Source organism: Zophobas morio, unplaced genomic scaffold (genome assembly GCF_036711695.1).
Source record: "Zophobas morio isolate AGI-343-1 ecotype UQ-CSIRO unplaced genomic scaffold, CSIRO_AGI_Zmor_V1 ptg000004l, whole genome shotgun sequence".
Taxonomy (NCBI): Eukaryota; Metazoa; Arthropoda; class Insecta; order Coleoptera; family Tenebrionidae; genus Zophobas; species Zophobas morio.
Window position 1 is genome coordinate 19,065,306 of NW_026972109.1, and position 24,271 is coordinate 19,089,576.

General features: G+C 33.2%; 1 long non-coding RNA gene across 1 annotated transcript; it reads left to right on the forward strand.

Annotated features, from left to right (window-relative positions):
* The first annotated feature begins 474 nt into the window (after window positions 1-474).
* LOC135135574 (uncharacterized) lies at window positions 475-7,176 on the forward strand. Its single transcript, XR_010281609.1, has 3 exons — window positions 475-970; window positions 6,527-6,686; window positions 6,750-7,176. It is a non-coding gene; the product is annotated as an uncharacterized LOC135135574 (long non-coding RNA).
* Window positions 7,177-24,271: the final 17,095 nt, after the last annotated feature.

A 24,271-nucleotide genomic window follows, 5' to 3' on the forward strand; every position in this document is an offset into this window, starting at 1 on the left:
TTGTGTATGGAAATTTATGTACGGAATGTAAGAGCTTCAGTATTCTCAAATCAGCACAAAAATGCGGTTTCAATACAAAAAACGCCAAACAAAATATAATTATGCAAACATCGGTTATTTTAGCTAAAAATGTGATATAAATACTCTAGTTTTTAATCTACGTAACATTTGAACCGGAGACCTTTCAGCCAGTAAAAGTCTACGAATTTTTTGCGTTATTTGTGTTTATGTAATTTGACGTGATTGCTGGAAAAATAGAACTCGACCTTTGTACTTTCAATTAATATCGTTTTTAATTGCTGCTTGGAAAACTGTAGCTTTGGAAATTGTAAAAGATCAATACTTTTTTCCACGTTTGTTGGCGTGCAAATAATAAAAAGATTTCACCATCGCGGATAAGGATATCAAATCGCGACAAGTCTCTCATTACCATAAGACATTGTATTACCTTACAAATTTATTCCTCAGTTTTGCGCCTTACCTTAGAAGAAAGCAACGTTTTAAAATCCACAGCGCACAAGAACTCAGTTTTTAGCATCATTAGTTTCACGTGGTCTGCAAATTCGCGTACATACAACACACCGCATGTTTGCAAGTTCACCGACAACTAGTCGCTTTTACACAACCTCTAGCTCGAACGCTGAATTGGCTGGGTGCGATCCCATGATGGGAGCACACATGTGGTTTACATTTGAATACTTACTACGAGCACTTGACTGGATTAGAGCGTCAATAATCTTATTAAAAAACGTTTACAAACCATCACCCCAATTATCCAATGTGGGGCCCCCGTGTAAATCAAAAACTACCAACGGAAACGCATCTGACCCTTTTCGGAAGGTGACCAAGGAAGTCGTAAACACACTAAAACTGTGGAATTTAGTGAAATCTAAGAGGAATTATTTAGTGCAACAAACATCCAAATGCGTGGTTTTTGCGAGTAAAGTGTTTATGCCATTGCAAACACGAGGTGAGATGGTCTACCACGGTTGTAAACAACTTAATAAACACACAAACAAGGACAGATTATTGGTTTTGTCATCAATACTTCGTACAACTTTTTGATAACTGATTTCATGCTGTTGTTAGTTTCATCATAGGTTCGAAATTTTTCCGTGATGCACGTAGTTTTTCTTTCTTTTATTAGCTGTCCTTGCAGGGCTATGCAGTTAAACTTCACTCAGATCCAAACACGTAACCGGCTGCATATTTAGATATTTATTTATTGAGAAAAATACATAATCAGTTTTGGACGATTACCAAAATAATTATGAAAATGAAAAGATCAAACCAATTCTGATTTATTACACCGAATTTCGTTCAATAAAGGTATATTTAATTATTTTCTAAGACGACGTCATTAACTTTTTGTGGAGATAAAGAAATTAATTTCTATGTATTTAATGTTATACCAGTCACAAAATGTTACTATGTGAGGTAGTCGGATAAAAATAAAAAAACAAAATGAATCGGTTCAAACATTTTTTTTAACTGATTAATTTGTAAACAGTTCCAAAAGAAAACAAATTACTCAAGTATAAGCAATACAAATTTCGGAGCGCATATTTCATCAAAGATTTATTTAATTAAAAACTTTTTAATGTGATGTCATTGCTCTTCCAGGTCATGAATAAATCAATTTTCGTTAATGTTCGGCAATATCTAAATCAAGATTTAGTATGCAGTCTAACAAAATTTATAACAAGTTATGTTATCCAATTTATTTAGGTGATATAACCCCTACATAACTTTAAAATCAATCAAAAGAAAATTTAATAATAATAATAATAAAAATAAATAACACTCGATGCTGTCCGTAAAAACATACAATTATTGGAAGTCACCGAAATCTGACAAAATGGATAAATCCTTAAACCATTTCCTTCTAAACCTATCCAGATTATCAAGAAATTTAAATCATGTTATAAAACATTTAAAACCAAAAGATAGCAACACAATAAATCCATTAAAATACAATACTAACCTCATGTATAATGCAAAAAATTTATCAGCATTGTTCTAACTACGATACTGTTAATGAAGAATAAAGGGCTCCATTAAAGTGTCCTTGGCTTGTACAGGACAATTGGTCATAGATTTCATCATCTGTGAACAAGCAGCAAAAGAAAGTAGAAACATATATTCTAATTTTATTGATTACAAAAAGCGTGTAATTCAATCGAGCATTCCTCATGATGCATAATCGGATGATTATTGTATTAAATAAACCCTCTTTCCTACTCCTCAACAGGTGCAATTACCATTTCAACATAAGATTTATCGACAAAACAGAGAATAGATTAAGTCTCTTGCTATATATAGAAAATATATGTAAATAAATTAATAATAAAAATCAGTTGACCAACTTGTCAAATCTAACAGAACAATTCCCTAAGAACACAGAAATGTGAAACTCAAGCAACAATTTCTTGAAAGACCAAAAGTGATGTTGAAGATAGAATTAGACAGAAGAAATTTGATGAAAGCAGTTAACATATTCTGTGTTCGCTGCTGACATTTTTGGAACAATAAAGTGTGAATACCACAACAAAAGTTTTCACATAATATAGAAGACATCATGCGAAATCATCCATTGAAAGATTTTCGATACCAAGAAATGATGGAGGAAAGGGTTTCCAGAGCTCAGAACAGAAAAAATATTTCCTCAGAAGAATAGAAAGGAATGGAGTGTTTGTCAATAATTTCGTCAATTCATTACTTCGTCTTAGAATCCACAATTAAGTCTTGCCTTAATGCCGCTTCTATCAGGGTCATAGTTCGGTCCATAATAGTAATCATTTGAATTTGAACCAAATGGAATAATAATAAATAAGTTTATAGTATTATGCGAACCGAAGTAAAAAATCACAAAACCTACAAACAAAGTTAGCAATTGTGACCAGTCTAAACGATAATTAATGTACTAGTTTACATAGTAGCATGACGGATAATAATTGTCGTTTAATGTACCTACAGTGTTCTAAACCAAATGCAGAACTTAACGCTGCATAAATTACTCCTTGAAATTCCTATTGTGTCTAAAAATAAACCCTAATAATTTATAACAATTGGATGTTATATAATTAGAATTACAATGGTTTGTAAATGATACGGTTGAGTCAAAAGTAACCCTTAAATCTTTTTTTATAACGCACTTACCAAGATTGTAATCGTTTATGTGATTATTGTAAACACAATTTTTGTGTATTCGAAATATCGACATTACTGGACACTTACTTTTATTAAGAAAAACCTTATTCACCTGATAAGGCACTCATAAAGTTTCCATTTCTGCCAAAGCTCTACAACTGTCTAAGTTATTAACCACTCTTGTAGGTTTCAAGTAGCCTCTATACAACAGCACCTGTAATAAAAATCGTTTACTAATATCATTAATAAAAATAAGAAACAATATTAGACCTAACTTGGATCCATACATAATTCCACCATATGAGAACGTACGTTGTCATGGATATGAAAAAATGAAAAAGTTAACAAGGTACTTATCACTATCATCATATATGTGAATTATTAAATCAACCACATTAATACAAAATCAGCTTTTTCATGGTTTATATGGCTTGATGAACATTTTTTGAGAAAGCGATTTAAATAACGATCTTTGCGAATGATAGATTAGAAGGATATGCCTTATACTATATTAAAGTAGAGTTAAAATTTGTCAAGAAATTTTTGACAGTTACAGAAGAATCGAAGATATGAAACGAGAATCGTTGCTTATTTGTCCAGAAAATGTACGTCCTACGTTATCAAAACACAAACGATCTTTGTACAAGATGTCTTCAAATTGTTTCATTAGATCTACTTAGACACAAAATGGTAGTAAAATGATTTTGTTTCGGACAACCGAATTACATGGATTAGGTACGTTGTGATTTTTAATTATCATTACATATTTCCACGATTTTTATTCATGGTAGGGTAAGTTTCAAATTAGCAATGTGTAAAACTATCCATTTTAAACTCAGTTTGAAGAGACTTCCAATATAAATAAAAAATAAAAAAAACAGCATACCCTTTTGCTTACTTCTATAAAATTTGCGTTTTTTTCTTCAGGTTAAAGCAGATGGCAGTTCAGATGATTCCTTTGAAAAGTTTAGGTCATTCAAGGGATTTAAATTCATATCATGTCACATTTCCTGTTCATAATTCTTCGGGAGCTCCGGTAAGTAAGGGAATAATCAGAGCGGGAGTACAAGGTGTATTTAGAAAAAATAGAAGTTGGTTGTGCGTAAATCAGCGGCAAAAGTCTTACATTTTGGTACTATTATGCTATACATGGGGCCCAAATATTTCAAGATATGATACTTTTGCAGATTTAACTGTGTAAAATTTTAGTGCTGTCATTCCCAGTTTATTTTTGAAGACGCCTTGTAAAATAGTACCAAATATAACACAACTCAAGCACGGGCAAGGACAACAACTACATTTTTTACAACTATTAAAGAATTGGATTTTCGTTTGAAAAATTCATGCGTTAGTTAAAACAATATTTATCACGAGCATTTGTAATGAATATGAATTTGTCTCTTACTTAACAAACATTTGAATCTACCACGAAAATATAAATGTACCTACTATTTGGAGAGTGGCTTAAACATATTTTATCTAAGAAGAAATTATCTAGATCGAACATGTGCGCCGCGGTTAAAAAAATATGTAGTTGGTCTTAATCCCACAGAAAAGTTTTGCGCAAACTACATGCGAGGCAAAGGTCAGTTACGCGCTGCGGTCAGAAAGATTGACATATACATTTAAGGATTAATATAGACCATTTAACAGTTGTTGACGTGGGTGTTGGTCAATTAAAAATAAATAATTAAGGAGAAATAAGTCATACTTTACGTATTTATTAATAATTAGATAGGTATGTATATAGAGCTGAAAGTATTTTTATTGTTCTTAAATTTTGTACGAATCGAAACACCTTTTACAAAATCAAATCTGCTGATCTTGTCGTTTTTATACATAAAAAACTAAGTCGTCCAATTTTTTCGTTCCTATGCTGCCAAACTTACTGCACTTATAATGCCCTATTTGCACACAAGTGTCGTTTGACGTTACTGGGAATTAGACCAGCCACAGGGGGTTAATTTACCGCTGTGCGCAAGTGACCAAGCCCGTCCAGGTGGACCTTTTTTTAAAAGAGTGAGGCCGGAAAATCTCTAATAACGATGAGGTAATATTTCATCTAAAAATTCCAAAAGATAAGTTCTGGAAAGCATGGTGCGTCAAGTTGTGAAAAGTTTTGAATTGTAGAATAATTAAAACTGAAGGTGAGCTTCATTGTAACAGTAATTTAAAACCACCGTAAATTTGAAAAAAAAGTGTGGGAATCTTCCTGTTTTGAGTTCGTATCCAGTATGTGTAGTTGTTATTATCTTAACATACTTATCATTTAAGGGTAAAATTTCAGGAATTGAACTATGTATGCTTCAGGTTATAGATATAGTTCTCCTAATTATTATAATCAACGCTAAAAATTAATTACAGTTCCCGCATTTTTTTTTTAATTCACTTTTCAACTGATTTGATTTTAATTATTTCATTGTTGTTTATGTGTTGTAACTCAAAAATATTTTTCTGTGCTTTTCATACCTTTGAAAAATTTCCACATATGTTGAATGAATAGACTACTCATACAATGCAATGTAATAAACATATCTCGAAGGACGTTATGGTGAATTGAATCAGCACCAACATGCAAATTATCCAGAAAATTAGTTGGCAGTTCAGCCTACTTACACAATTGATATAATTTTGCACTGTGGTATAATCCCGTTAATTCGTAAAAACAACTACCGGTAAAGTAAGAAAATTCGAGTTACTTAAAAGCTTAATATTAAGTTTTCTTGATGTTTCGCAATTCATAGAATAAGAAAATTCAAGTTTGCATTTTCGTATGTTTGGACCACTACCAGTTTGTTTTGACGGAAATATTATTAAAGGAGATTAATCTACCTACATAAGCGACTACTTTTAACGTTGATTTAGGGTTTATAGAATATTGAATAAAAGCATTGATGAATTCGTTTTAGAATTTTTAGTGAATGGTTGGCCATTACATGCATTGTTTTCTCTGCTTTAGCAATGTTCGCCTAAACTGATTTATTTTATCTATTATCTCAGAAACGCGTTATCAAATTTCCTTAAATTAATCGGTGAAATTTTGGAAATATTTGACTTGAAAATGAAATTTTTGAAAAATCGCGATAATTACCGTTGGTGAATCATCACTTAATTAATTCTTTTATGTATTTAGAAGCTCTTTTTTGTAAAATAGCGTATTTGCATTGCACTAATAAATTCAAATTTCGCATAACTTTTGCTGTAAGTCAAAATAGATACTTCCATACCTACTCTTTTTTTTTTGAACAATAAATTTTGCATTATTTGGTTTGAAGTGAAGTGTCATTAAAATCCAGTTCTTTTCTAATTTGAAACGAACAATAAACAAACATTTTCAAGAGATAATATAAAACCATAAAACCGGAATGGTTTATAGGCTTATCAGCTTGGTCTTAGCCGCATCTGTACAACCCTTAGCCACGTCTACCACCCTTCGGAATCCCTATAAATACGGAAGAAATGCAGTTCTTTGCTATAATGTCTTTGACAATCGACAACGGCATTGACTCTCCAGATCTTCCATAACACACATATCGGTAAGATGAATCTAGATTTTCTATATATTTTTTTTGAAAACTAACTATTTTCCTTTTTTGCAGATTAAGAATGGCAAACTCACAAACCGACTTTTTGAAGTACATGGAGTGTCCGGTCTGTCTGGACATTCTTCGTCTTCCTGTCCGTTTATGCGGAAACAGACACAGTATTTGCCATGACTGCCACTACCAAATACTGAAAACCTCGCAGATAGCAAAATGTCCAGTTTGTCAGGAAGACTTCGACTTCGACTCTTGCCCTGTCAAGGGGCAGTTGTATCTCACGATGGAGGTGACCTGCAGATTCATCGGATGCAAAATAAAGGGGTATGGCGCAGAAGTAATTCAACACGAAAGAAGATGTATCTTTCGACTACGACGATGTCCTTGGAAAGGGCCCCAGACGTGGTTAGCAAACCATTACTTCGTAAAACATGCATAGTAATGACATTTATTGACATATATTGTAAGCAAATTTTCAAAACCGATAATAAACTCAGTAATCAATAATAATTGAATGATTTATTTCGCCACCTTTGTTTGACACCGCTTCTAATGGATCGTCTGCACCAGAAAAAAAGTTTATGTCCGTAATTCGGACTCCCCCATGTCGGACTCTTCCCAGGTAGGTACCTAATCCACCCGACCGTGACCCCCGCGGTGTAAGTACTAATCCTTTACCTGCCTGCAAATTATGGATCGGTTTAACCAGTTAGTCCTCAATTTAGGTCCACCAATCAGGATATGAGTTACTTGAAAATTGTTGTGAAAAATTCTTCCTCTCATCGATATAATACCAAGTGTGTGTATTTTTTTTCTCCGGTTGGTAACATATTTAAAATTTTCTGGTGGCATGCCTGGTTGTCAAATTGCCATTTATAATTTATGACACCAAATCAGTAGTGTTGATATCTTCTTAACACGTTTGTTAGACGCACCCATGTTAAAATTTGTGCATAATTAATTGTTTTTAGGTATTAGGTATTAGCTGAAAAACGATAGCTAAAAACGAACGCAATAAAATATCCAATTGAACGAACGCAAAAAAAAAATAAACGTAGGCATCAATTCCGTATGGTGTTATTTAGATTAATCACACGGCTACCTGAATTATGCTTAAACACTATTTACGTCCTCCAGTTATTTGAAATATTCAACAATGTCCTCCCCAGTGGATATAGAGCGTAATTATGATAATTTATCACGGCGCCAAACCAAAGCAATTAAGTCACTTACTGCTTTCACAGAGCGGTTACTGTTTGAACTCAGTATAATTACCCTTGCATTTTACTTCCTTGCTATCTTGAATAATCAAACCGTCATTGTAAAGTTTTATGGATTGTTATCCCATTCATTTCGAAAAAGACTGCCAGAGGTAGTTTTACATAACGTGCTATTGTTATTTTTCATCCGGGCAAGATTGTATGGAAAAGAAGGAGCAATGCTCGTATTAAATTAAAGAGTAAGGAGTGTTCATTTTATTAAACGGACACCTTTAAAGTAACGCCACTTTTCTAATTTTTAATCTAAATTATTCCAGTTTTTATATATGAAAGCTTTAAGTTGTATCTATTAAATGCCATTTTTGTTTTCAAAATAACGTTATTTCTTTTTAAAATGAAGCGAATCGCCATTGGGGCAACAAAATTATCTTTGCAAAAATGATGCTACGAAAAATTTCCGTTGGGGGGACTGCCTAAAATAACTAAATGTTCAAAATCAGCAGTGTTCTAAATAATCAAAAAGTTTGGGGAGTTTAATACTTTAGAAGATTTGTTCAAATCCAGACCGAGAAAAGGCCCGCTTAACGAAAATATTGAGGAAAACATCATTAAAGTGCTAAAATTAACGAAATGTATGTATGTGCGGGAAATACCGAAGAAGCAAGGTGTTACCGTAGGTACTGTACAAAATATAAAGACTCGGAATAACATTAGAACGTATTAAAGCAAAAAATCCCAAAAAAGAAGCGAAAAGCAGTGCACAAAGTTTCAAAAAAAAAGCAGGAAGTTATAAACAATTTTGGTCAGGAACAAAAATCGTTGTGTTTTGATGGACAACGAAACGAAGGTTAAAATGGGCTGCAATACACTACCCGGCTCCCAGTTTTATAATGCAGTCGTAGGGGAAGATGTCCTCGATGACATGAAAACAAAAAAAATTGAAAAGTTTGGGAAAAAAGTCTTAGTGTGGCAACCGATTTGTTCTTGTGTGCTAAAAAGTTTTAGTTTTTTTTTACGATTGGAACAATTCGGGGCGATGATTACAGGAAAAAATGTATAAAAACGCGATTATCGTCTGTTTATTGCAAACATCATAACCCTCCATTGTTTTGGCCAGATTTGGCTTCGGTTCACTACGCTGGTGCCACTCAGGAGCTTCTTAATGCCAATAATGTACAGTTTTTAAAAAAGGAAGATAAACCACCCAACTGTCCTGAGCTTCGTCCACTTGAGCGATAATGAGCAAATATGAAATCAGTGTGAACAAAAGATGGCCGAACAACATCATGAGTTGGAGAATTTAAAAAAATGTGGCCTCCTGCTATGAAGAAAATCACAAACAAACCTGTGCAAACAGTGATTCGCGGTATTCGCGCAATAGTTAGAAAATTTTATAATTTCTGAATATAATTGATTAGAGAATAGGAATAATTATTTCATTTAACATTTTTAAACATTTTTATAACAAAAAAAATTAAATCAGCCCAAAGTACTCGAATTAGTAGCAATTTTTCAGTGTCCGCTTTATAAAATGAACATTCCTTAAAAGTATGTTTCAGAACAAATTCTTTATCAGATGACATTGTCTAATAGACCTGTCAGAGTACTTAAGTGAATAATTATTCGTACCCACTTAAGTATGCATTTGACTAATTGTGCGGTCCTTTTACATTAATCTTTGATGAATGAGAGCATTTGTTGTAGTCAATTGAAGAATTTTTATTAGAAACGAGGTACTTGCTACATAGATTAGGAAACAAGTACGACCAGAAAAGTTAAAAAACGGCAAAGCAGTTGTTGTAATTATTGAGAAAGACTGCATGCAAAGGCTGTCTTTTAGATTGCGGAGCAATAACAGTTGTCATCAAGTTAAAAGTCGAGAAGAATAAAATTGCTGTTCCCTTTGTTTCCGTGTTTGACAAAATAATTGTTAATTTCTGCATAAGCACACAAGTGTGTCGATTACTACCTTGTACAAGTTATTGGCGGTTTCCTGTCCCTTAAAATGTAGTACATTATTGAGGCATTGTCAATCACAGTTTTAACTGTTGTTAATATAGTGTCTGTGGTGTGCAAGCATGGACGAAAAATGCAGCAACCGATTTACCCTACAAAAACTTAATTACTCGTTATAAATTGCTCTGTGTAAGTAAGTGTATATGCATTAAAACTTGATTTTCAAGTAACTATGCAAATGCGTAATAATAACTACAAGTATTAAGTGACGTTATCGTAAAATTGGCTACAGAGTAAGCAAGTGTACATGTTGTTTGAACCAACAACAAACATTACTTACGTGACTTGAAGTACCGTTTTATGTGTGAAGAGTCTCTGGAAATGTGATGACATTCGATGTAAAAGTGCAACAGTGTTATGTTATCGTGCTATGAAATGTTAGCATTAATGATGTGTAAATATGCAATAAAGTACTTTTTAAATTTTTACACTTGACACAATTTTACATCGTTTGCTTTGTATCTGGTTTTATAGATTGCATATCCAGTTAGCAGGTGCTTCTTCGTTCTTGTTAGATTTTTTTTATATGTTTTATTCTTCTCTTCTGTTTTATATACGTAGGTCTTGATTTATAAGACTCTGTTTTCCTTTATGAGGTTGGGTGGTTTGCACTTACGTGTTTCTCTGCAGAAGACAAATTATGAGAGAGAATGATTTATTGTAATGTCGACGTGAGTTCCCTGAATGTGTATAGTAAGTATAAGTAGGTCTCCCGTTTCCGACATTTGTCTGATTATCTCCACGAAAAATTCAATGAAGTTGTCCCAAACTTTTGTCAAGCAAATTGTATTTAAAATGTGCAGAATAATGTGTTTCTATACGTGTGATTTATTAATCTACCTATATTTTTAGTCTTATTTAACAGATTTGTGGAAAGCATTTACCACTATACAACAAAATTTTGCAGTTCAACTTATGAACTATGTCAACGATTGAGCTGAAATAGGTATCGTAATAATTTAGGGCTACCATTTCACAGCTTGTAAAATACCGAAATGCAGGTTTCCCATTTTTGACTTCTGTCTTCTATATAGCTGACGCTGAAGCTATTCTACCGGTGGTTCTGAAATTTTGTGTTTTCAAATTATTATAAAAATGTTACAAATAATAAAAATTCGTCTGCTCACCTAATTTGTTTGGATAATGCTGCCAACTTTCCATAGGAAATACAAAAAATATTTCTAGATTAATTTGTCAAAAGCATTACAATTTGAAATTTCTTCAGTTAAAAATTGAATTGAACTTAAATTAGGTATAAAAGAGAATATATTAACTACTAGCTGACCCCGTGAACTTCGTTTCACCTACAACTTAATTTTGAATCTGCAAGCCGAATGCTTTGAAATCTTGCAGATGTTTTAAACATCTGGTAAGCATAATAAATTTTTATTCAAAATAATACTTACTTCCTCCAAAAAATTGATGACGTCAGCCCAAAATTTTGCCAAATGAATCCTTTTTAAAATATCCAAAATAGGATGAGACTATACTTGTGATTTATCATTCCATTCATATTTTTTAGTTTTGCTTATAGGGGGTGTCTCAAAAAAAATTAATTACTGAGTCAGTTTATTTTATTGATTGAATCAAGAATTGCAAAACTAAATTTTTAGATTTATTGCAGACGTTTTGAAGTTACTGTTTGACATGGTACGTTTTTAATTAAAATATATCTGTTTATCAAGCCCAAAAACTTGATGACGTCATCTCAAGATTTTGCCGAATAAATCCTATCTAAAATGTACAAAATATCATCAGTATATTTTCGTAAATTTATCATTGCATTCATATTTTTTAGATTTGCTTTTACAGTGAAAAAAAATGTATGGATCAGTCAATTTATTTTAGAAAATAACTCAAGAGTTGCAGAAATGACATAATTAATATAATTCATAATGTTTAAATATGATAACTATTAATATGTGATAATTAAACCGAAAACCATTTTCCTAAAAACACGAGGTTAGCAAAAACAAATTACTTTGTTTAAACATTGTTAAATTAACCCCGAACATGTACAATTTCTGAGCGAAAATATGAAAAATAATTTTTGCAATCTCATCGTGACGTACGATGACGCCACTGTCACGTGAGCCACCTGATAAAAGGTCACATTTTTCGGTCCTCTGCGTTTAGTTTTGATTTCGGTTTGGTGGCAGCAACATCAGAGTCCGTTTTGGCTTAAAAGTAGGGCTCTTTTCACGAATTTCTAATTTATATATTTAAATATTAGTGAAAATGTGTTGTATTAGTACTGTGAACACGAACGAAAATGGATATTTTTTCGAAAATTACCGAAAACAGGGTAAGTTCGAGTTCAGTTTTAATTTATCGGATTCCGTGATTCGTTCACTCGACAATATTTAAATTTTGGGAAAATTTTCGAAACGATTGAAATCGATTGATCAAAGCTATACATTTTCACGACATAAATAAATAAATTTTAAACATAATTAATATCATTTATAATGTTTAAATATGATAAGCATCAATGTATGATAATTAAACCGAAACCCGTTGTCCTACAAGCCCGAAATTATTAAAAACAAATCAATTTGTTTAAACAATGTTAAATTATCCCCGAAAATGTGCATTTTCCCGGCCAAAATATGAAAAATAAATTTTGCAATCTCATCGTGACGTACGATGACGTCAATGTCACCTGAGCAACTTGTATAAAGGTCACGTGTTTCGGTCCTTTGTGTTCAGTTTTAATTTCTGTTTGATGGCGGCAAGATCGTCGCTTCATTTCGGCGTTAAAGTGGAGCGTTTTAGCGAATTTCTAGCTTATTATTAATACATATTACGGAAAATATGTTGTGTTAGTGCTGTGAACACGAACGAAAATGGATATTTTTCCGAAAAGGACCGAAAACAGAGTAAGTACGACTTCAGTTTTAATTTATCGGATTCCGTGATTCGTTTGGTCGACAATGTTTATATTTTGGATAAATTTTCGAAACGACTGAAGTTGGTGGGTCAAAGCTATACATTTTCACGATATAATTAAATAAAATTTAAACATAATTAATACAATTCATGATAACTATCAATATATGATAATTAAACCGAAATCCGTTTTCCTAAGAACACGAGGTTAGTAAAAACAAATTAGTTTGTTTAAACGTTGTTAAATTAACCCCGAAAATGTACAATTTCCGATCTAAAATATGAAAAATAATTTTTGCAATCTCATCGTGACGTACGATGATGTCACTGTCACGTGAGCTACCTGATAAAAGGTCACATTTTCGATCCTTTCTGTTCAGTTTTGATTCCGGTCTGGTAGCAGCAACATTGGAGCTTCGTTTTGGGTTAAAAGTAGCACGTGTTCGCACATTTCTAATTTATTGTTAATAAATATTAGCGAAAATGTTTTGTGTTAAGTGCTGTGAACACGAAGGAAAGTGGATATTTTTCCAAAAATGCCCGATTTTTTTTTAAATATGTTGTTAATAACTTGCATTCAGGACTGATAAAGTACGCCTTTAGAATATACAAAGTACTGCGTTCATAATTCACAAAATACGGTGTTCTTCACCCATGCTATCAAACCTTAGTCCTCTCTTTTAATGGCAAGACGCACTCCAGACCTCCTCGTATTGTTTGGTTCTTGCTGGGCAACAGCAACGAGCGAGCAAAGTCATCGCTCTTTGGTGGCAAACGTGGAGAAATTTGTATATTGTAACTTTTGTAATTGAAGCATTTTGTACTGTATATTGTATGTGTTACTAACTTAACTTGAGTCTTGCCAATTTAGCTCGAGTGGTGCAAATGCTTTGTTTTCACGGTGCATTTGCTTGGGTTTTAATTTTGCAACAGTGCATTCTTTGGTTCCGAGACTGAATTCTCCATGTCGTCAGACGCTCTGGCCTGGGGGGGTTCTGTTGGCCCTTAGACGCTGGGTCATCATCCTAAACGGATGAGGTTCATCATCCTAAACGGATGAGGTCAGTCGGCCCTGTATCTATGCGGCTGTGTTCTCCCTTGGGCGTGTGAGCGCTGCGACCAATAGATTTCGTCCCGAGTTCCATCGGTGTGCTTGCTTGGGTTTTCATTTTGCAACATTCTCAATTTTTGGTGCAATTTCTTCCGGTGGTGTATTGGGTACTAACTTTGCATTTGTATTGTATCTGAATTGTATCTGTATCTGTAGTGTATTCTGTATTGTAGCTAGATTGTAGGTACCTGTATTGTATTTCCGTTGTATTGTACTGTATAACGTTCTATCCCTCATTAACAATTCCTAGCCCTCTCCTTTCCTAGCGAGATCTGTTCCAGACCTTCCCGTGGTTCTTGCTGAGCATCAACTATCGAGGACAGAAAATTCAAATTCAAAACCACCAAAGTTTCACAAAAATCATGAAAATCGCTCGTTGGTGGCCAACGTGGAGCAAAAGAGACTTTTGTAACTCAACTAACTTTGTTAACTCTATATACTTAAGGAAAAAAAATATATTACATTTAATTTATTATTTATAAGGACAAATAGTCATTTGCCACACCGATGCTCATTTTTAGATTAAATGCTCACAAAACGCGTAGATGTTCAATTTGTGTCCGGGGAGATACAATGTTTGCAAGTAGGTACTTCGTACTTCGAATATGAGTATCTACTCAGTTTTATTCATACCACCCAATGTCTCGCTTCAATGTTTGACTATTATGTTGATTATGAGCACAACGCTGATCAACTTCCGTATCCGAATTACCCATGAAATAAATCATTGCGATTTGTACCTGAGGTAGTTCGTCGCACATTTGATTGACTTCGTGAACGTATGTCAGCTTGTCGTCTTCTCGGCATAAAACGACACAGAATTATTTTCACCGTCAATCAAATCTGTAAATTTTGTCTTGAGAATTTTAAAATATTGAAAATTTCAAATTAAATCCTCGAATAACGGTAAAGTTTGAGGTTTTGTCGAAACCAACAAAGTGAATATACGTAAATAGAATGGCAGATCAAAATTAATAAGAAACTTTCGCAATGCGTAACTAAATTCACTTTAACGAACACTTTTCTTAAAATAAACGACGTTTCTTGTTACGAAAAAACAAACAACGACTTGAAATGCAATAATACTTTTCACAATCACACGGAAGAAATAGTTTTGTATGACACGTCAGTTAGGCGACAGGTCCGTCAGAAACGCCAACTATTCAAATTCATTCGAAGTGGCGATTCCCATGCAAAATTTTTATTTTTTTTTTAATCTTTTAGCCGTCTTATTTTTTATAAATTTTCTTACATATAAACCTTGTCCTGACAATAAGGAACACGTAAAAAAAAGAATCGTCCAGTTCGGTGCAGCCGTTCTGAAGTTATGAGCGTACATACATTTCGGCGATTCATTTTTATTAATATAGAATAGATAGATAGATTCAACACACCATTCTTTGTCGACAAATAGCGGTTTCATTATGATTTATGTTATATTGTTTATAATAAAATTAATTAAACGTTCTCACCGATAATCTTCAGTAAAAATACGCACTGAAATTCATGCGATGTCTGTAGTGCTCCAGAGAAGAGGAAAGTTGTGTGTTAACATACAGAATTACCTATATACAGAAAGAGTAGAAAACATGCTACTCTCATTTTGCTACAAACTATTTGTAAGACAACACCCACATTAATAGACCAACAACTAATAACACAAACAAATAGTACATACTATTAAATAAATATTACCTCTGAGAAGATGATAATTGTTACAAATAAAATGCACACAAGTTTCCTATTTTAATGTACGAATACTTTTACTGTTATGTATATATTTTTATGCTTTACCAAATAAAAAAAGGCCACCTATTCCGTTATTGATTATTACTTAACTTTTTCTTCATTGTAGTTTATCGTGCTTTAGCTTTTGTAATATAACCACTAAATAACAGAACATTTTGAACTTCTCAGAAGGCGAATGACTCCTCGTTCCACAACAGTTTTTATTGTAGCTCTAATTGTTAAACGTTGGCGCTGCTGCGACACTAAATCCTTATCGACCTACACAAAATGCTCGAAAAATTTCTTGGCAAACCGTTCGTGTTATATGCGTAATTAACGCAGCGATACGTATCAGACAGATCGTTGGCATACCACACCGTCAATTCTTTAATCTGAATTGCGGAAGTCCCAAACCAAAATACAATTTAATCGACCTCCTCTCGGACGAAGGATTTTCCACTTTAGATTGCATTTGCAAAGTTATACCATTTAGATCTTCCGTCCATAATATTTTAAACAACAATCTGCGCAAAAACGTTTTTAAAAATTTAAAATTATTATTTACTACTTGATGAAGTTCTTGATTACGTGGGACATCTGCTGAGAAGCTAGAACGCTTTATATTTGTGACGGTTACTACAAGATTAGGGTCCGCCCGCCGCATATAATTATTATAAATTTTGTCAAGCGGCAAACTCCTCCAATTTCGTTTGGAAAGCTATGCTTAGATTCCTTGTGTAAAGAAAATGATTACGTAAGCTGTTGATTTAATTAACAACTTAATTAAAACCAATTTCCCGCTAGACGTATTTTATTTTTTGTGAGTGGTGTCTGATTTGACGTCTTCTAGAGAAAAAACGGCGTCCATTATTTCAATTAACGACGGTGGGTAATGGGTGTGCTTTAATCGTCCATTTGATTTGGTCTAATTAAATCAAACTCAATGATGAAGAGATAACTTTGATTTGCATTAATTACAAGTTCACTGTCGTCGTCGTTAACAATGGGACGTGAGATGGCATACGACGACTTCGAGTACATTGTACATTTTTCAAAAATTCTTATCATTCTTTAAAAAACCGTTGACATGTGCAACGAATGACATACATCTCTGGATGCCGGTTTTTCAGCCACCGTCAAGTTCGTTATATGGCAAAGCTGGAAACCAGTCCAGCTTGGTTTTATAATTAAGAAAGTCACACCGTCTCATTATTGAATCTTCTTATTAGTTTGCTTTCCTTCAAGTTTATGTTATTGGCAAGGCGACGTTGTAAACGTCGCCATAACGGGAAATTTTCTCTTTATTCAAATCACTTTTTTTACCCAATTTAGAAACAATTTGCATTTAAGACGATCCCCGCACAATAACTCATCAAATTAATGTCTTATTCTTAGCTACGTTTGTTACGTTAATGGACAATTTTATTAAAATATAAACCCAGCAGGGCGCTTGATTGAAAACAGAATCGACAATTTATTGTGTAAATTAGCATAGGCGAAGCTGAGCACGAAGAAAAAAAAAATCCATGAGCGTAAAATATTGCCTAGATCGGAAATAAATTAGGCTACAAGGGGCCGAGAATGTTGCTTATCAAATTTAACGATGTCATGAGGTTTGCTAGGTAAAGGACGTAACGTACGATTATTGACGATTATGCACCGGCTTTAAATTGATCGTTTGTGATTAACCGGAGGGTTACTTGTAAATTTGCAAGCGTGCAATTTTCTCTGTGGAACTACTTAAAACTTTTCGCCGGTAGCTACACATAAAAATACAAGACTTCCGTTGGTGAGCGGCTTTTGAAATTACGATGATTACACGATAAATGGTGTGTATGTATGTACTGAGAAAGATCGTACTGCATAACTGTACTTACTGGCGATCGATTGCCGTTGGTTTGCTCCTGGGATGAATGGGACGAATCAGGAAATTGATTCCTTCTGGCAACAATGCAAACTTACCTGAGACAGGTCCAATTTAGACGTTTCCGTGGCAGAATGCGAAGAAATCCATACACAGTTCGAGGTAAAGTCGACCGATGTGAGGGGATTTTTCACATTGTACAATTCCAGAATTACTTTATTAGGAAATCCTCATAATAATTGTTAAAAGTTGTAAAAACTCAATTACCATCTAGGAGTAATATTTTTGTTTTAGTTCTGTGGAAACGATGTCTTATTAATTGTCAGAATTGTTGGAAGTGGGGATTTACCAACAGTTATAGTCTGCTAGGTAAATTCAAGTTGTGGGTGCAGCGTTTCGATAAAAGCTAAGCTAAGAAACTGAGTCATGTAGGGACAATTTTGTAATAAAATTGTTTAGAAATTTCCGGGGAACACATTTCCGCGAAAGAGAGAATAGATATACATTAAAACCTTTTACATTTTTTTACTCATAAAGCTAGTAGTATTCATTTTACTTTTTGAGATTAATTGTTAGACTTGGCGAGGTTTTGGCATGGGTTCTTGTTTTATTAAAACTATTTTAATTATTATCTCTTATCTTGATAATTGGCTCTTCAGTAAAAACTACTCATCAGCTCTAGTCACGGTTGTCTTCAACCACTGGAGTTTAACACGCAATGTTTGGCTCCCGTTCTCGTAGCTTGTTTAATACTACTGCACTCGTCCTTCCGCAACATTCCCAAATCGTTCATTGTCAAAACGCTCACGACACTACTACAAAAAAAGAAAAAGATAATGTAGATCAACATTTCAATCAGTAAAGATGTTTCGTACGCTTGACCGAAAGAGAAAGACACAAATGTATAGAGAGAGAAGACAAATTAATTAAAACCGATTTGGCAGCACAAGCAAAATTTCTCAAAATTAATTGATTGTATATTACCTACTCAAATAGTATGTGTTGATCATGTCGTATTTTTCGCATTGGTTACCTGATCGTTCGGTTTCTAATAAATTAATAGTAGTGTCCGTATTTGTGCGGACTGCGCCCTTTGGACTTTGATTCCCCCGTCACAGGGGTGTTATTGACGCAACTGGAATCAGCTAGATATCTTATTTTATTATAAATCCATTTTTTAAGTACAAAACACTAGACCTCATACAGAGTAACTGCAGAGGCGAATTTCGTATTTAAAGTTGAGGAATTATATTTTAAATTTACTTATCTCTTAATTACTATTCCTTTGAAACTGTATAAATATGTACATTGATAATATCTGGAGCTTGGCTTTGATGTGGTATATATTTTTTCTATTTTAACGTAAATTATGCGGTACGTCTTTATCAAGTGAAGTTCTATAAGCCGCCGAATGAGTTAAAATATCTTAATTAAAACTGCTGTAAACTTATTTCTGGACAACGAAAGCTATATACTTTTTTTGCGCAACTTTAGCTGTTAGGACACATGTTTGCTTAAATTTCATGTTTCTAGCTTCAGTTGTTTAGGCTCTGCGTTGATGTATCAGTCAGTCTGTTCTTGTTGTTTGGTGATTTTTACTTCGCGAGCATAAGCTAAGGGAGTATTGTAATCCAGGGGCGGCTGGTGTCAGGTGGCACAAGGGCACGTGCCCCCCCAAAATTACAAGGTCTACAGACACACTGGACATAGCAAAATAGTAATTTTCAATATTTAAAAAATTATCCGGATATTTGTGTCATAATTTTACCGAAACTAATTTTTATTGCTGATGAAGGGCTGATAAAAGCGAAGACGGAGACTAAATCATGGCTCATTTAGACGTTTTGTTTACACCGTTGCCATGGAAACCGTGCGTTTAGTCGCGGTATTGGACTGGAATCGGGTACTGTTCCGACACTACTCATCACCAGTACCTGAATTGCGGGATTGTCACTAGTTAAAATAATAATTTTTAAAGTGGTTTTGCGAAATTTTTCAGGGTGGCCAGTTTTCTTGATGGCGAAATTCGTGGATCCGCGGTTGTGAAAAAAATAATAAATGGTTTTGTTTTGTGTGTCTCCTCAGTAATGAGTTAAAATCATCCCCTGAATTAATACTGGCGTGAATGATCTACCACACGAAGGTACGTGAACAAATACTTTTTTTACTTTTACTTAATGTATTTTTGTATTTATTTACGTCACACAATTTCGTCTATTAATTGGTAATAACAACCTGTTTTATAGCTTCATATTTAACTCATCAATCAAATTGTGTGTCCCCATTTCAAAAAGTTACGAACCGCCACTGTTGTAATCCAATGAATGTTTTCTCGACGTTTCAAAATAGCCAGAAAATTAAAAAAATACGTCAGTCTCTTTGTGATTTGTCTGTCTCGATTTTGATTAGACAGATATTCTGCGAAACTATTGGACCGATTGTGGTCAATTGTATAACATTTTCAACTTTGTAATTTTGAAACTGCAAAAGCTAATGCCCTGAAATTTTGCAAACGTTTAAATGTTATTATACGCATGGTAAATCGTTAATCAAAATGTATCCATTTATACTCCCTCCCCCTTCCCAATTGATGTCTAAAATTGTCATCTAAAAATTTTGCTGAATAAATGATATATGAAATGCGCATAATATTGAGTCAATACTTGTGGTTTATCAATCCAATCATATTTTTTAGAGTTGCTTATACAGGATCAGTTTATTTTACTGATCAAATCAAGAACGGCTAACTTTAACTTCTCGAAAATTTGGAAATACAATACCGTTATTATCCATCCAATTAAACTTGGTTTTTGGGTGGCTAAATGAAGGAGAGTTACAACAGGACAATGCTACTGCTCATACATCAAGTCAGACCTTACACCTTTAAAATGAATTTTACGATTACACAACAATTATTAAAAATTCAGGTCTTTAGACTCAACAAGTCCCAATTTATTGCATCTGGGAATTGTTAAGCTTGAAATGTTCCTCTGGGTTTCTGAAAACAATATGAAACGACGGTTCTGTTTATTTTTGGAAAACGATGGAAACAATTTTCAGCACTTTTTGTAAATACAAATTTCGTTTATTGTTAATTCCGTTTCATTTCTTTTATGTTGAAAAATAGTCTGTTGAAACTTTAGTACTGTCAAGTTGACTTTAATACATAATTAATCCACAACAAGCGGCTTTTTGTGCTTAGCCAAGTTTAACTTTTTTTTTCGTTTTTGCGGTATTACAATATACCTATCCAAACTGACGTCTTTGCTAAAATTTTGATGACGTCATCACAAAGTGTTTTTAATTGAAAACCGCACTCCAACTATACGCATATCATGCTTTTTTTGCCTTTACTTTAACACTATACACATATCTTTATTTTAACTTATAGGGGTTACCATAAAAAACAAAATTCAATTTCATGATTTTTCGAAAAACCTGGATGTGTTGTACAGTACTTCAGTGACGATGGAAGATTTGTTTGAATAACTATAGACCAATTTTTATATTTTAATTATTACATACAACCTGATGAGAGGTTTTCCCTTCTATCGTTAAGGAAATTTGCGCATCATGGTACAGGAAGTCGAAAACTTTTGGTCTTTTCTTATGAAAAAAAATTAATCCCCGACGTATTAGACCTACGACAAAAAATGAATTATGTGAATTAATAATACAAGCTTGACACGATGTTGATGAGAACTATGTAAGGACCACGGTCTTGTCTATGACTAGAAGATTACATGTGTAATAAGGATAAAATGGAGCAGCAAGAAAATATTAAATTTATTAATGGTGTTACATTCGTCATTTCGTTTATTGTTCCACTAGATATTTTCCAGTATTTATAGTTTCTGTAAAAGTAAATAGAATTTAATTTGTTAAATTTATTTTGTGTCTGCTTTAGAATGAACGCCTCTGATTTTCTGACGTCTTTTAACATCAACGTGGCAGATAACTTGCACTTACAATAAACAAATTAAATAAAAATTGATGACATGAACAATTTAGGTGTTTCCATTTTTTTGGCCGTGATAGTACATATTTTTTAAAACATAGTATGAATTGGAAAAGGAATAAGAAAATAACATGATGTACAAAATCGGATGTGTAAGTCGTGAAGTGGCATACAAGTGACATATATTACAGAATGTAGAAAACAGAACAAGCCAACACGATTATTGACCAGTTAATTTTACAAACGAATTTGCACTGAGTAAAGTTTATAAAAATTTATTGAATATTTGTAAAGAAAATAGTAATACTGGAGAGTAAAATTAAAAAGTTTCAAGAGAGGGTTTATTTTTCTTAAGTTTGAGGAAAGAAAATAAACTACGGGATTATTTAAATATAAAATGAAGTTTCAAACTGTGTATGTCTTACGCAGTTACTATTTTTTTTGTTGGTTTATGACGTAATTATTTTACTTACAATCTAGTTTTAGTTGGATTATTATCCTCATATTGGAACTATCCCATCGAACACACTCAACACAATAAATATGAATTAGGTAATAATAATTAACATCGAGTCCATTCTTTCATAAACAGATATTGGAAAAACACACTTATCATTTTTTTAATATCCTTTTTAAGTACCTATTCAGACTAAAGCATGCAATTTTAATTTTAAAACGAATTTACACTTTTTGTGTTGGGATATACTTTTTTTTAATTCGATCAGTCTAAACTGAATAATAGCATTAGCAGTAAGCATTCGTTTTTTTACTTCAACATTTCCTATTAATCCCACCTTAAAAAACTGTGTAATGCCATCTTTTTGGAATTATTGATTTTGTTATAATTTGAAGTACAAAATCGATCAGTGTAAATAGACACATCCTGTGACTTATCTTAAATAAATTTGTTCACAAGTCGTTTTCAGTTCGAATTTTATTTGTTCAGTTCGCTTGATGTCCCTAAAATCTCGGCATTTACATGTCTTATCTGCAATAATAAAACAGCAAGTGAAATGAGAAACGAAGGTGCACGAGGCACTTATCGTAAAGTAAACGAAAGATTTTACTATTTTATATCTTTGCAACCACTTTCTTATTGGGCATTCATATTCCATGCATTTATATTTAACTACTTGCCCGAGAACCAGTTCCTAAAAGAAGCAAAACAAATTATTACATGATATGGTGACGATTAACTTGCGTAGGCTCCTGGTGATGACAACTTTCTACCACATTTTGCCATAAAAGAGAAAATTATTGCGTCTACGTAACACCATCAAGTAACACTAGTTTGGAATTGAGTTTAACTTGTTTTGATAAAATTGATAGAAATTGCTTCCATTACTATTTCTCAAGACTTCCTTCATCTTCCAGTATGTTAATTACCTAATGATTTATTAGAAAGAACTCCACGAGTGAGAATATAAATTCGTCACCTATGACGTGACAATATGGGTACTGCTAATGAAAGCCCACCATTTAAATAGTACCATTGACATTTTTGATTGTCCAGCTCGTAATTTATAAACGTTCATCTCTGTCTGACATATCGCAGGTGTACCTTTGTGGCGTGGTATAAAACATAACTGGTGTCTTCATGCAGACTTCGTCCTTCCTACTGCACGTCTAAATATAGCCACAGCGATTTGCATCAGGGCTGACAATCTGAGAAAATACACTCGTTAAAGCTGTGCCCAGAATTTATTGTCTTCGCCCAACACAAATCAATTAGAACGTAAAAGTAGAATCGTAAAAATATAACTGTACAAAATCGTTTCGCAGTTAATCAGAAGTTTCGATAGTCCCTCCTATAGGTATCTTATTAATTGTGCGATACTACAAAGAAATTGCTATAAAAATTGTAACAGTAAAAACAACTGAACGCTACCAAGTTTGGGTATAAACATATGTAAAAGAAAGCTTTTTAGTTCATTTCTGAAAATTGGTGGTTTTGTGACAGATTAGTTAAAATATTTAGGTTAAATGGAGCTCCTACGAGAAAACTTGAAAATTATATTTAATATTTGGATAATTGTTCGGAGCACCACAAGTAGTGTGGACTCAAAATTTTTACTGTAAGTCAAATGAGATGGCGGCAAGGGCGGAAAACGAGTTCATTACTCTACAAATCTTGTAAAAAATAAATGATTGTCCAGAAAATTATGCATGAAATTGTTGAAGGAAGCTTGACGCTTCAGAATCGTAGGTGAAATCAGGTGCAAATTTTTATATGTCCAATGCAAGGCCACTAGAAAATTTTATGTTATTATTATTTTTAGGAATGTAAATCTGGAAAAATATATAGGGTGTATATATGCAACTACTACGTGTATCTTTCAAACGAAACCTTCTATGTATTGGATATAATTTTGGATTGTAGTCCGAAATGAGTTCTGTTTGCTTCCATTCACATAGGATGCGTAATTTTCCACCGTCACGTCAGACCCATGGGTCGCTTTGTACCCTTCAAGAATATATTAGTACAAGTTAAAATTTTCTTATGAACATTACAGGAAATCTTCATGTTTAGGTACATATATTTCGTTAATGTGACGCAACAACCAGTAATAAATTTAACATCTTTTAAATACATAATTTATGGTTCCAGCCAATAATAAATTATTATTTCTAGGAGTCTTCAGTCGTTTATATATGTGAACAGATTGAAAGACTCGTGATTCCATAGCTTCAGTCGGGCTTCATAATTCTCCTATTCTTTTTGCTTTCAGATTTTAAGGTAGGTAAGTGGTGAAACAGAACTAATTGCAAAAAGGTAGTATACTGGACTGACTTTGT